Source organism: Marmota marmota, unplaced genomic scaffold, assembly GCF_001458135.2.
Source record: "Marmota marmota marmota unplaced genomic scaffold, marMar, whole genome shotgun sequence".
Lineage (NCBI taxonomy): Eukaryota > Metazoa > Chordata > Mammalia > Rodentia > Sciuridae > Marmota > Marmota marmota.
In genome coordinates this window covers 8,694,347-8,708,896 of record NW_026000170.1, presented here as the reverse complement: position 1 = coordinate 8,708,896, position 14,550 = coordinate 8,694,347, and positions in this window count along the sequence as shown.

Sequence of the window (14,550 nt, the reverse complement as noted above, 5' to 3'; positions counted from 1 at the left end):
CTCTCATCCCTATTTAATGTTAATCTTCTTCTCATGCTCTTCGACCCTACTCTGTTCTTAGTTACTCTCCTTATATCAAAGAAGACATTTGGCATTTGTTTTTTAGGGATTGGCTAGCTTCACTTAGCATAATCTGCTCTAATGCCATCCATTTCCCTGTAAATTCTATGATTTTGTCATTTTTTAATGCAGAGTAATACTCCATTGTGTATAAATGCCACATTTTTTTTTATTTAAGTTTGGTTTTTTTATGTTATCCCATATCTCTTGGATGTTTTTCTCATGATTTTTTTACCAGCCTTTCTGAGTTGGTTAGAATCTTTTCAAGATGATATATTTTGTCTTCATTATGTGACGTTTGGCTTCTACTTGCTCCACTCTGTTAGTGGTACTCTCATTTGAGTTTTTAATTTGGTTTATAGTTTCCTTCATTTCTAGAATTATTGTTTGATTTTTTTTATAATCTCTGTCTCCTGATAAAGATGCTTAATTTGATTTTTTAAAATAATCTCTATCTCCTGATAAAGATGCTTAATTTCTTTTTTTATCTGTTTATGTAATTCATTTTTTATGTGTTCTTTCACTGTTTGAATTTGCTGTCTCATATCCTCTTTAAGGTTCCATTCCATCTGTCTAAGGTAATCCTTGAGTTCTTTATTTGACCATTTTTCTGATGCCTCTAGGTCCTCCTGAATATTTAGACTGTCCTGCATTGTTTGTACTCCTTTTCTTCCTTGCTTTTTCATGCTGCTCATGTTACTTCTTGTTCTGTTTGACTGCTGAGTTACTGTTTACTCCTATAAATTTATTTGATGCTTGGGAGGAAAGGTATTAGAAGGGAAGGGAAGAAGTCACTAAAGAGAATGAGAGTAAGCAGGTAGAATTCAAGGAAGGGGGAATAAGCAAATTGAAAAGAAATGAAAAGACGAAAGAAAAAAATAGAAAATAAAAAAGAAAAAAAAATTAAAAAATTAAAATTAAAATTAAAATAATAATAAAAAAAATTTAAAAAAAACAACAAAAAAATGAAAATAAAAAAAAACAAATTAAAAAAAAATAATAAATGCAGTCTTAGATTTTGATTAACTTCTCTTCCAGTAGGTGGAGCTGTTCCCACCAGGCCATGCTTCTTCTCTCAATATGTGGGAACCAATCACTGTGCAGCAGCTCCTCCTCCCAGACTGGGCGGGTCTCCAATCCTGAGTGCCTAGGGCCTTCTCTTGTGTCTAGTCAATTCCCGACTTTTCCTCAAGCCAGGCCCTGCTCACCAGTGACGCTCACCACAATACTGGCTACACGCCAGGTCTGCTGCTCTCAGGAGCCTTATTTTCATGAATGACTGGGCACACTCTCCCTGTTTGCCATTCCCTCAGACCTTAAGTTTGTAGAGCTTGGGGCTGAGAACCCTCAGCGAATTTTGCTTGCCCTCCGGTAGCCACGCCCCCGGTAGCTGGTGCAAGAGACCTCAGTTGTCAGCACTGGTGGGAGTGGTAACCGGGAGTTCCGAGCTGCGGGTCCCTCGGTCTGGCTATTGCGCTCACGGGAGAGCTGGGAGGGGCCCTTAAGGTTTCCCCACTGTGTGGAGAGGGAAGGCTAGGGGGTTACACACCTGATGCCACCAGTTTCAATGGAGTTATCTCCTCTGCCACATTCTGGTGATGTCAGTTCTCTGCCATGGTGGTATCCCATGCAAATGGTGACCATTCGTTCCCTTTGCCGGGTGACCAATGCAATGGGTGGGTCCTGACTGGCTCTCCCAATCCCTGTTTCAATCCTGTGGCCACTGCCTATGAAGGCTCGGTTGGCATTAACCTCCATAGGTTCAGAAGAGCCAACCAGTTGTTTCAGCGGGATTGTTTAGTGCTGAGTCACAGCAGTTTGTCTGCGAGAAGCAGGCTAACGGGAGCTTGAATTCAGCCAATCCGGGTTCGGTGTGTGTTCTGAGAGGCCCAGACTGTTCGCCCCAGATCCATGTCAGCTCAGCATTGCCTAGTTATCCTGAGCAAACAGCATTTAGATAGTTTACGACTCCCTATGCCCATGCAGCTGAAGAGGTCAGAGACTTGATCTCTCTGCGCCTGCTGCCATGTTCGGAATCGCCTTGCTATATTTCTGAGGCTGGCTTTGAACTTGCAATCCTCCTGCCTCAGCCTCCCTGCCTAATCCTCCAATGGGGTTATAGTGGTGAGCCACAATGCTCAACCAATTCCTTTCATCTTGTTATTTTCAAGAAACAATCTTTGTCTTTTTCATTCAGTGATTTCATTATTTTATGTCTAGATCCAGATCCCTTTTATTAGGACAAATGATGCCCACATGACAAAGGTGGGAGATTGGAAGCAAACCTTAGATGAACAGGCTTTTCTTTATTCAGTATTTGATGGCCAAGTGAAAAACCAGCCTCTACCTCAGAGCAAAGCCTGTCAAAGGAGGGTGTGTGATCCTTGTCCTTGGAAAGACCCACAGAGCACTCCTTGGCACATACCCACCCTGCTGAGTTGTTTATCTACAAATAACAGGAGAGATATTCAGAGCTAGGTGTCCCTGACTCAGTCAGGCTAGGTGAGGGCCCATAGCAACCCCCTAGCAACCACCATCAGCACGAGACAGGGAAATACCTGGGATGCCAGATGACTAGTAGTTTATGGTGGTTGATAGCATGTTGGGAAACCATGTAGTTCAGCACTACTCCCCTCATGGCTTAAACCAATCAGTTCAAAGGAATCCCCCATTGTACTAACCAATCACCCTTACCCAACTTGTTCCCGCAAGTGAATGTGCTAATCAAGGTTAAGAGTTATTTTATGATTTTCCTGTGGTGTGTGATGATTTGATAAGAGATGCTATGATGTATGTGGAGTCCCTGCCTTCCCCAAAGAGTGTATAAAACTACTGCAAACCCTGGGCTCAGGCCTCTCTGCATCACCAGTTGCTGTGTGTGCACAGAGGACAGAGCTAGCTCGCAATAAACACCTCTTTGCTGCTTACATGGATCTTGGTATCTGGTGGCCTTTTGGGGTCCCAAATTCGAGCATAGCAAAGGCCAATTGTTTGGAATTCTTGCACAGCTCATTTTGGGAACACAAAATGGCGATGGACAGAAGCAAAAGTCTGGGTTATATAGGCTTTGTTTAGAGTAGAACAGGAATGTGTATAGGGAATTTCCTGGGGCTTATTTTATTGGGGTCAGGTGACCCATTAGAGTGGGTTTCCTTCCCCTGGCTGAAGGCCTGGGATTTTAAATGACAAAACCTAGAGAAAAATGTCCCTGGACTTATTTTTCATATTCTTCACCTTTTAGTTTATCACAATTTTTTTAAAGACTCTTCAGTGCACAAATTCATATATCTTATAATATTTTGGAAGCTTTACTACTATTTCTGTAATATCCTTCCACTCTCTTTGCTCTCCTCATGGGTTGTGTTCCATGGTTTCATTCAATTTTATTTCATTCTATTATTATTTCTGCACCTCAGACTGGGTAATTTCAACAGTATTATTTAATTATTTGAAATATTTTAATGAGTTCTGCTTTTGTTTGTTTGTTTGGCTTGGTTATTCATTTTTTGTGGGGTGAGGAAGGGGAGTATTGGAAATTGAACCCAGGGACTTAACAATTAAGTCACATCTTCAGCCTTTTTAATATTTTATTTAGGGATAGGGCCTGGCCAAGTTTCTGAGGCTGGCTTTGTGCTTGTGATCCTCCTGACCCTTTATCCTGAATTGCTGGGATTACAGATGTGCACCATATCTTTATTGATATTTTCTATTTGGTGATACAACTTTCTCCCACTTTCCTTTAGTTCTTTTTTTTTTGTGTGTGTGTGTGTGTGTATGTATGAATTGTGACTTACTTTAGCTTTTTGAGCATATTTTAGATAGTCAATCTTAAATGTTTACCTAATAAATTCAATGCCTGACCTTCCTGAGGAGCAGTTTCTATGATTACCTTTTTGCATAAATGGACTATTGAAAGGAAAAAAGAAGTGGGAAAAGGGTGAGAAATGAAAGACAAAAACCAGGCAGAGATACACATGAGAGTTTATTTGTCAGAGTTGACAGATAAAGGTCATCTTTCCATAGAGTGAAGGAGATAGCACATGCTTGGATTTGTGGGCTTTTATGGGCCAGGCTCAGGGATCAGAGCTAGATGGGTCCTAATCTGGGCAATTTAAGAGAGTAGGGTTGGTATAAGAGTGTGGTGAGCCTTTCTCAGAAAGACCCTTGGATGATAAAATGGTGGCTGTCACTTAAGATGGCCACCCAGATGCTAAGCAAGGACCTTACAGTTATACTTTCGTATTTCTTTATATCACTTACTTTTATTAGAAACCAGACATTCTGAATATTACAGTGTACTACTTTTTTGTATTTGTTTTATGACTTTTCTAAGCAGATTTTAGAAAGTCTGTATTATTTTTCCTATGGGACTAATGAAATCTATTTCATTTTTGCTTATTGATTTGATAGAAAATTTCTGAAGTAAATGGAAACTATCCCCCCAAACAAACAGCTCTCTTAATATTTTCAGACTGGCTCTGAGTTAAAGTGCTCCAGTGTTTGAGGGGGGGGAGGGCAGTTATCAATGCAGGATTATCATTTCTTCCCTTCTGGATGAAATGGGAAGGTCAGCACAGGTGAGAACTTGGAGTGATTGCAAGTCCTTTCTTAGCAGACATTTCACCCTGGGTATATATATATGGCCTCAAGATTTGCTAACACATTTTCTAAGCCCTTATTCCCTCAAGTGTCTCTTCCTTCAGCTTTCTTTTGAGGTTTTTTTACTTGTTACAATGGCTTTTTTTTTTTTTTTGCTGCAGGCAGTAGCACTTAAACATTTATATATAAATGCTTAACAATTCATGATGCTTGGGAAAGCACCTCCATTCTAGAGAAGATCTGAGACAGGTAAAATAAATGCAAGACCTTGATCCTAGCCTTAGGAATTCAGTAAAAAGTCAAAACATACAATCACAAGTTTTTGACAATATGTTTATTATTATTTCTTCTGATATCAGCAGCCTCCATGGGAATAATTTGTCCTCATCAAGCCTGCCTTGATTTAGGGAGTGATGGATGTCAACAAGATAGATAAAATTGCAATAGTTATCTTAATAAAAATTTATCAATTTTTCCTATGTTAATTCTTCTTCTGGTTGTAAGTTTTTTTTTTATTATTAGATTCCAGAATGCTTTGGTTTAATTATCCCCCAAAATTCATATGTTGGAAATGTGATTCCCCATATGACGGTGTCGAGACTCTGCCCTCATAGATAAATTAATCCTTTCATTGATAAGTGGGTCATGAAAGGAATGGATTTATTATAAAAAGGAGCTGTCACTGGCTTATTTGCTCTGTCTCCCCATGTATAGCACTCTGCCACGTTACAATGCAACAAGAAGGTCCTCATCAGATGTTGAGCTGGTGCTGTCAACATGCTTTTAGACTTTCCAGCCTCCAGAACCACAAGCTAAATGAACCTTTATTATTTACAAATTACTGAATCACAGGTGAGTTGCTACTGCACAGAAAACAGACTAAGACACCAAGTTCCTAAAAACGTTGGTTCTGACAGTCTCCTCCAACCCCCACTCTCTTAATTGCTTTTGTGGAATAAAAAGTCTTGGCATTCTGTACCATGCCATGTCTATTGATACCACTGTATTTATTGAATTTTAATGTTTTACAATTAAAAAAATAATTTTGCAAAGAAAGCAAACTCCCAACAGGTGTACTATGACTTACGTCAGAAACAACAGACAATAATTCTGTATTAAATTTGTAATGTATTATAAATGCCTGCTCCCCAAAAGTTGCAAAGGATTGATTATTCTTGTGACAATAATATTATGTCATTATTATTGTGATTCTGTGTATCTTTCCTAGTGGTAAATCTGAGAAAAATGATACTTTTCTTTCAGTTACAGTATTTAATGCCAAATTAAGAGAGGTTCCTGCCAACATTCATGCTTAGAAAGTCTTTTGTCACATGTGAGTTCATCATCCATCCAGTCATCTGGGCCTAATCAAGCAAAGACAGGTAGGGAGATGAATTGGGATTAGTTATACACAAAATTTTAGTTAACATAATTCTTTTATTTTAAATAATACATATTATTGTACATTAGTTTTTGCATTGTGTTCTAGCAGTCAGGAAAGCAACAGAAATAATTTAAAATTTTTGAACTATAAAATTGAAAATATATTATAGTTTGATTTAATATAATGCTTAAGCTATTAAATCATTTTAATGTTGCTTTAAAAAAATATGTTTATATTTATTGCAGCTAATGTCCTAATCTTTTCATCACTTCTCTCACAAAATGTCTTGAATAAACATTCACAAACTCACAGAAAATGAAAAGAAACTACATTATAGGGGTTGGTTTGGTTTGATGCATAAGGATTCATGAATCTAAAGGTTTTTATTAGCCTTTTAAAAATTAGTTCCATCATAACATTAATTCATAGCATAGCAATCTTTGACTATCTCTGAACTGAGTTAGTCATTGCTTATGGCCACAGATCAGGCCTACATGATACAAGTAGCTTTCAATCTGATATTGATTAGCTTCATGGAAGGAAAAGGAGTAAAGATAAAGCAGATAGGTTTTTATTCCATGGAGAGGCACACTCCCAGGACCCTGCATCACTTACTTATGTACCCTTTCCCTAGGGATATATACATAGGGATGCCACAAATAGATAAGAATAAATTTATGGATCAGCCACCATGACAGAGAGTTGCCATATCAGTTTCCCATCAGTTATTAAGACCTGCAGCTTTTGTGCAAATGCAGTTAGTGCAATCCAGAAGACTTACACAGATGAGAATATTGTGCAACACACACAATATTCCATGATGATTTTAAATACAGTTTTTAAGGGGAAAAGTCTTGGTTTTCAAGTAGGCTAGTATTAGCCCCAGCATAATATTAACTCTTTTACTTAAAAACCTATTAAACAAACATGAATAAAATCTACAATGAAAGAAATGCAATTTGAAGAAGATTTGGCAACTCCACATATTGCTTTTATTCCAAATCTGAATTAACTCTCTCTTTCTTGATGTCCTACAAGATCAAAAGTTCAAGTTTACTAGTTTCCCAAAGTTGTTAAGACTCTAGAATGCTCGTTAAAGGTAGAGATACTCATAAGGGACAGATGTGTAAACTTTGTAATTTATTAGCAATAAATGTCCAAACTTCCAGAAGAACCAGAAGTCATAATAAATGTGCCAGTTCATTATCTTCATGTGAAAAGCTATGTATGCCAAAAGACTTCTCTAGAGAAGCTTGCAAAGTCTAAAAAAAATTTATTTCAATCTATCTTTACTTTGTATTTAATCTTTTTTATATAGAGATAGAAATCTACTGCATAAATTATAGTCTTATTAGTATTAGACTCTGGTAGCTTTCATGCTTGTCCATGCCTTTCAGGGGCTCAACGTCTTGACACATGCTAAGTGTTTGTCAGCCCTAAAAGGTGGCCTATTCTGTTCTCTGGAAAGAATTGTATGAACTTAATCAAAGCTAGTCATTATACCTAATTGTTTTTCCTTTAAAGACTAACATCTCTCTAAAATGACAAATTACTTCTGCAGATGTGTAAATACATTTAAAAGGGTTTACTGTAGTCCTACTAATCTTAGAACTCTGTTGTGGTTTAGATATGGAGTGTCCTCCAGTAAGCTCACATTAGTTAATGCAGGAATTTTCAATGGTGAAATGATTAGATTATGATAGCTATAACCTAACCAGTGGATTGATCCATTTCATAGATTAATAATTTGAATGAACTATCTGGTTGGTAATGATAGACAGTGAGATTTTGCTACAAGAAGTAGATAACTGGAAGGTGTGATTTTTCTCCTTGGCTTCTCTCTCTTTTTGCTTCCTGGCTATGGTGAACTGAGCAGTTTTACTCTGGCATGTCATTCTGCCATGATGGTTTTTGCTCATCTAATGCACTGAGCAATGAAGTTGGCCAGTCTTAGACTGACCCTCTGAAACTATGAACCCAAATTATCTTTTCCTTCTCTAAGTTGTATATCTTGGCTATTTTGGCCATAGTGATAAAAAGCTGACTACCACAAAACTTGATTGTGGGGACAAGTGCATGGAATACTGCATGCATGACATACATTAAGAGTGTCTGAGTGGCAGGCCACTCCCCTCATGCTAGGCGTGTGAGTGGCAGGCTGCTTACCCTGTAGGCACAGCCCTGGGTGTGGGGCCATGTGTTGCAGTCTCTGCACTTGCTCCATGGCCCACTCCTCGATTGGTTGCTTCAAGGACAGTTAGCAGAAATTGCATTAGTGGCTGCCTATCATCTGCTTAGCTACTGCCTAAGCAGTACGTATACATGGTAACTGCACAATAAAATCAGACCTGCTTGCTGCTTGGTCTCCGGATCTCCTCTACCCTGTTCAGAGGAACTTCTCCCTGGACAAGAGAGAGCCCATGCACTTGATACTAGAATTGAGGTCATTGCTATGATTAACCTGACCATTTGGTTGTTAATACTTTGGAACTGGTTTGTGTAAGATTTTGGAAATGTTTGGACATGTAGGCTGCAGAAGCCTTAGCATGTTGTGACTTGAAATTAATGGGCAATATTTTGTGTGAGCTCAGAAGACAAGAATGGCAACTGAAATGCAAACAGAAAAGACTGTGCTCATAAAATTTCAGAGGGGAACAAGGACTCAGCTGGGAATTGGACTGGAGACCATCCATGTTACATTACAGAAATGAATTTGCCTACCTTTTGTCTGTGTGGTGATAAGTTTTGTGGGGCTGAATTTTTTGGAAAACTAATTAATCAGAGGTGGTTAAGAAGTTGTTTACCAAGGATTCAGGTGCTTAGTCACTCAAGCATGAAGAGACTGTGTCAATCTTCATCCAAAGGGGCTGAACTATTGCTGGAGATGACAGCAGATTTTGGCTTCATCCACGTGGGGCTGGTTCTGCTGAAATGCAGGGTGATAGAGTTAGGGACATGTGGAGACTTTCACTGAGATTTCAAAGGAAGTCCCGGGAGGCCAGGCAAATCTTAACTGGGTCAAAGATCTCGATATGTTGATATATAAAGATGTGAAGGTGAAGGTGAAGCTATAATGGAGACCCCTAAAATTAAGAAATATCAGCACCATGGAACTTTTGGTTGCAAAGAGAACTAAGCTAAGAGAGAGGCCAATGTCTTGTAAACAGTAAGGTTATACAGGAAGAGCTAAGCAAGCCCTTTGGAAAGAACATCTTGCTAACATGTGGCCCAGATCCTGTTTGTGGAACTCCAAAACTTGTTTTTTTTCCGTAGGGTTTCAATCTTACATTGGTCCCATACTTTCTTTCTATACCTTTATTTCTTCCTTTTGGAATCAGAATGTGTACTCTGTGTCATTGTATATTGGTTATTTATAACTTTTGATCTTTACAAAGCTTATAATCAAGAGTTTTCCTTGAGTCTCAGAGGAGACTTTGGACTTGGGCTTTTGGGCAGTGCAGAAACTGGCAAGACTAAGGGAACTCTTGGAGATGAACTGATTTCATTTTGAATTGTGAGACAGAGATGATGTTTTGGGAACAGACACTGAATGCTATGTTTTGAACATGAGGTTAACTTCCAATAAGCTTATGTTACAAAATAATGCAGGAATGCTCAGAGATGAAAGAACTATATTACAAAAGCTTTGACTTCACTTGATGGCTTAATAATTTGAACAGTAATTAGGTAGTAACTATAGGCAGGTGGAGCTTAGCTGGAGGAAGTAGGACACAGAAAAGTGTGCTTTGGGGGCTTATATTTCCTGTTTCTCTTTCCTTCTTTCTCCTTTGTTCCTGGCTATCAGGAAAGAGCAGATTTTCTCCATCTTGTCTTTGCACCATACTTTTCTGCTTTACCTCATGCCCAAAGAAATAGAACAGAGCAACCATGAACTGAACTTCTAAAATCATGAGCTCAAAGAACTTTTCCTCTTCTAAATTGTCATTGTCAGGTGTTTTGATTACAGCAATAAAAATCTGACTAACACAGATTGCTACATTTTATTAATTAATTTATATGTCTTTGTTATTAGCAATGATATCTTGATGGATTGCACAAAATGGAATGCAAGTGAATTTTAGGTTACCTGACTCATGGATTCCTATCTCCACCACTCATAAATAGCCTATAGATAATATTAGGCATATGCATTTGAATATCATTGAAAAATCAAGAGATAACTGTTTCTACTTTTATTTCTAAATATATTTACCCAGTTTTTTATGTGAAATTTTTTTCTGATTTACCATTCACTACCTTTCTTGAAATTGCTTAACCTCCAGCTCCTGAGTTGATCTTGATTTCATTCTGTGTCATATGTAGACACCAAATGTCTAGTTCTGGTTTAAACCATTAAGACCAGAGAGTCAAATCACATTAGATCCATGTGACTACTAAAGAACATCTTCTTCATTTTGGGAGATGACAGATATTCTACTGCTTTTCTAGTAGGACTTAAAAGTAAATTTTATTTTGTATGATTCAGCATGTCATGCTAGCCTCTTAAGATTTTTATTTATTTATTTATTTTTGGATACTGACTAAATAATAAAAAAAATTTCTTTAGTATATATTACAGCAAAATTTTATCTACATACTTAAAATATATTTCTTCTATTACTATTACCTTTTAAAATTAAAAAATTAAAAAAATTAAAATGTCAACTTTAAAAATGAATAGTTATAATAGACATGCACTTCAAGTGTGAAAGCATTATTCAGTTTGTCACCAGAGATCACTCTATTTTGTTATAGATTAGCTGATTTTGTTGAGGTTATGTCATTTTGAGTTACCTTCACATAAAAACATTTGAACACTTATTATAGGGTAGCAATTTTAATTCTTGGTCATTATTGTATTTTACTAAATGACAATTTTAGTTAAATATCTATCTTAATATAGTTCTATGGATTTTGTAAAACATGACATTTGAATTTACTAATTGCTTCCATTTAAAGCATTAACCTTTATGAGCTTTTGAAAATACTATATCTGAAGTTTAATATGCTTAATGTTTGTAATAGTCCTGAATATTACATAAATGCATGTTTGCTTTTGGCTATTGCTATATCAACTAATATGTTTATTTTTGACCACTGCAACATTGTTGAGTATTTTCACGTAATATTTCATATACTGATGTGTTTAACAAGTGTTAAATTCTTTTAAGCTGAAATAGAAACTCATTTGCTTTGGAGTCTGATTTATATTACCCAGTAATTGAATTGCTTTATTCTATTGCTCTCCAGAAGAGTACACATAATTCCTTTAAACCCTAAAAATAGTTACTTGAATGAAAACAGCTTCTGCTTCATTGTCTTTTTATTAACTTAAAATTTTCAATCTTATAAAAGAATTAAATCCTAATGCCACACATAGGAATCAGAGTATGGAAGTGTCTAAAATTTTTGGCTTTAAAGCTGACTCTTACTATGTTTATCCCTTACTTAACATGGGCACAAAAAACATGTGTCTAAATCCTCTGGAAAACCACTTGGATTTTGCATAGTTTCCTCAACTTTCCCATATCCAAATTCACTTGTACCATGTGCTCAAGCCCTCCTTGCCTCAAAGGCACTAGCAAACATGAACCATGATTGTGTTGGTCATTCATTTATCAATTTCAAAAAAGTTCATGTTGAAATTATTGTAAGTTTTTCACCTACTAGAATGATGAAAATAAGGAGGTAGGGGAAACAATTTGTTTCAGGATCAATAACAATGAATAGCCATTTGATAAATATTTATTTAATTAATTAACCTTTAAATTACACAGTCCTGAATAGTCCTTTGAACTTGGAAAATAATAATCTGGTGACTTAATGAAAAAGTGAATGTGTTGTGTGAATTGGGAGTACTTCTTCCTTTCTGTTATATGTATAGATATTTCATCACCTTTAATAGTTTGTAAAAAAATGCATATTTTTTTTAAAGAAAATAATCCTGGCTCCCTGGCATGGAACCAATAAAGTGGACAGGCAGGTTCTCCCCAAAGTGGGTGAACAAACAAACAACAACAACAACAACAAAACCAAAATGGTGGGGAGCTTTACTGGAATTTAAAACTGGATATTCAAAGCAGATAGGGACTCAGAAGGTTGCATATAATAAAGTAAGAAAGAAATTGCCAGTGGCACATCCAGAGCTGTCCCTCCAAAAGCAAAGTGGAGGAATAAGGGAATTAAAGGAACCTGCATTTTTAGGAGGCCAGAAGTCTATCTGGGTGTTAGTGCTGTTTACTGGTGACCAGTCCTTGCTTTCCCAAATGCTGAAGTATAACACCAGAGAAGCACACCTAGGCAAGTGTAGAGTGGAAGGTGGAAGGCTTTATTAAAGGATAGTAGAAAAGACTTCCTCCCACAGGAAGAAGGGGACCCGAAAGGCAAAAGGCAGATTCGGTGGAAGGGGGAGGTCTTCCCTGTTTTATATCTAAGGTCTTCTTTTAGTCTTCCCACACTCCTGTCCTTTGTTTCCCTGTATCTTGGAGTGATAGAGGGCAGGTGGGTAGGCCAAATGGGAGACAGGTAGACTGAAGGAGTAATCTGGGCAGGATGGGCCTGGGGTGGTTTGAGTAGCACTTCCCAGTTTGCTGGGAGCTGTTTCATTAACAGTTCCTTAGGATGGGTTCCAGGCCTTGGGGACATTAACATTTCAATTTCCCCAAGTGCTGCTCTGCTTTCCTGGACTCCACTCTCAATAGTGGTCTCCATTTTCTTTATCCTGCTTGTAATTAGACCCGATTTACCTAACCACACTAACTACCCAACTTTAAATCTGGCTTCATGGGTATGGAGTATTTAGAGAATATGCACATTGCCCTACAAACCTGAAAGGCAAGCTGCACAATATCCTTGAACAGGAAAGGAGCTACCATCACTCCAGGCAGTGGGTGGAGAACAAAGGAAGGAATCATTTTGCAGCCATGGTCCAGGGGCCAGTAGTTGAGGGAGCTGATTCCTGGCAGACCCAAGTTTGGCCCGAAATACAGGCCAAGTAAACACACTGCATGAAATAACAGTATGATTAAATGATCAGGAAAAAGTCAAAAGTGGCTATAGTTTTACTCAGGGGACAAATGGTTGTGAAAACATACCTAGCTTTACCCCTCCTGCTCCAATCTGGATGCTTACAGGACTGGCTGGGAAAGATGAGTCTGGCTGGGGATTTGGAGGGGAGAGGATGGGACAGATTAGAGATGAAAACTGAGACCAAAAAATGTGGGGTCCAAAGGCAATGTAGGGGACTAAGAATTGGCTCCCCCCACATGAGTGGAACCAAGGAGAGATCCCTGGGTACACTCTTCTAGCATGGTCCAGCAATATCTGGGCCCTGGAGGTGCACTGATTTAAAAATCTCCAGACAAATTGGCATTCATTGAAGAGCCTGAAGTTCACCTAAGCCTAAAACCTGCCTCCAGAAATTCTTCCTGCAAGATTACCTCTCTCACTCCAACAATATGGAGGATGGAACATCATGCTCCAAAATCCACTTAAAACTGCTAAGAAGAGACACTGAGAATTTTTTAAACTCCAACAGAAAAAATTCTTGAACTTTTCCTTTTTTTAAAAATTATTTTCTCTGTTGAATAGCAACCATGGACATTTAGACATATTTACATGTCTTTTTTCTCATTTCTAGTACTTTTGAAGACAATTACATTTTATGGATGAGTTTTTGAGGATTAGGATGTTTGATTAGTATATTTTAGTTTGTTTGTATTCTTTTATTTTTATTTTTAATTTCTTTACATTTTTACTTTATATATATTTTATTTTACCCATTTCCTTTGATTCTCTTTTCCTTTGCTAGCAGCCAATCTCTATTGGTCTCTCTTTCAAATTTCCTTTAATTTTTTTTTCATTTCTATCTGTTCTCTTCCTACCTCAAAATCTTTACATATTATATCACTTCAGTGTTCTCCATGTCCACCTTTTAAAATTACAAATCCTTTTGCAAACTTGCTGTTTTTATTGTAGGCAATGAAAATGTATCAATTCTGCTAATTGTGTAATTAACGTTGTAGACATCATAGTAGGGATTATTTAGTTTAATTCTGTATTTAGTTTGCATTGATTGTAATTACTTGTCTCCTTTTAAAGAGTGAGGTACTGGAAAACTTCAGGGACAATACAAGTACACAGGGTAGAAACTCTACTGCCTTAGAACCATACTGTGACATGGGTACACAAACAACATGAAAAAGCAAGGAAATAAATTGCCTGAAACAAACCAAGGTACTAGGGTAAAAGAATCCATGGATACCCCAATGAAAGAAATGTCAGAGAAGGAGTTTAGAATGTACATAGTTAATCTGATTTGTTAAGTAAAGAATGGTATAAGAGTGAAATTGGAGAAAAAATACAGAAAGTGAAAGGTCACTTCAATAAAGGGACCAAGATTTTGAAAAAAAAAAAGCCAAAATTCTCAAAATGAAGGAATCAATGAATCAAATTAAAAATTCAATTTAAAGTATCACTAAGAGGCTAGATCACTTGGAAGACAGTTT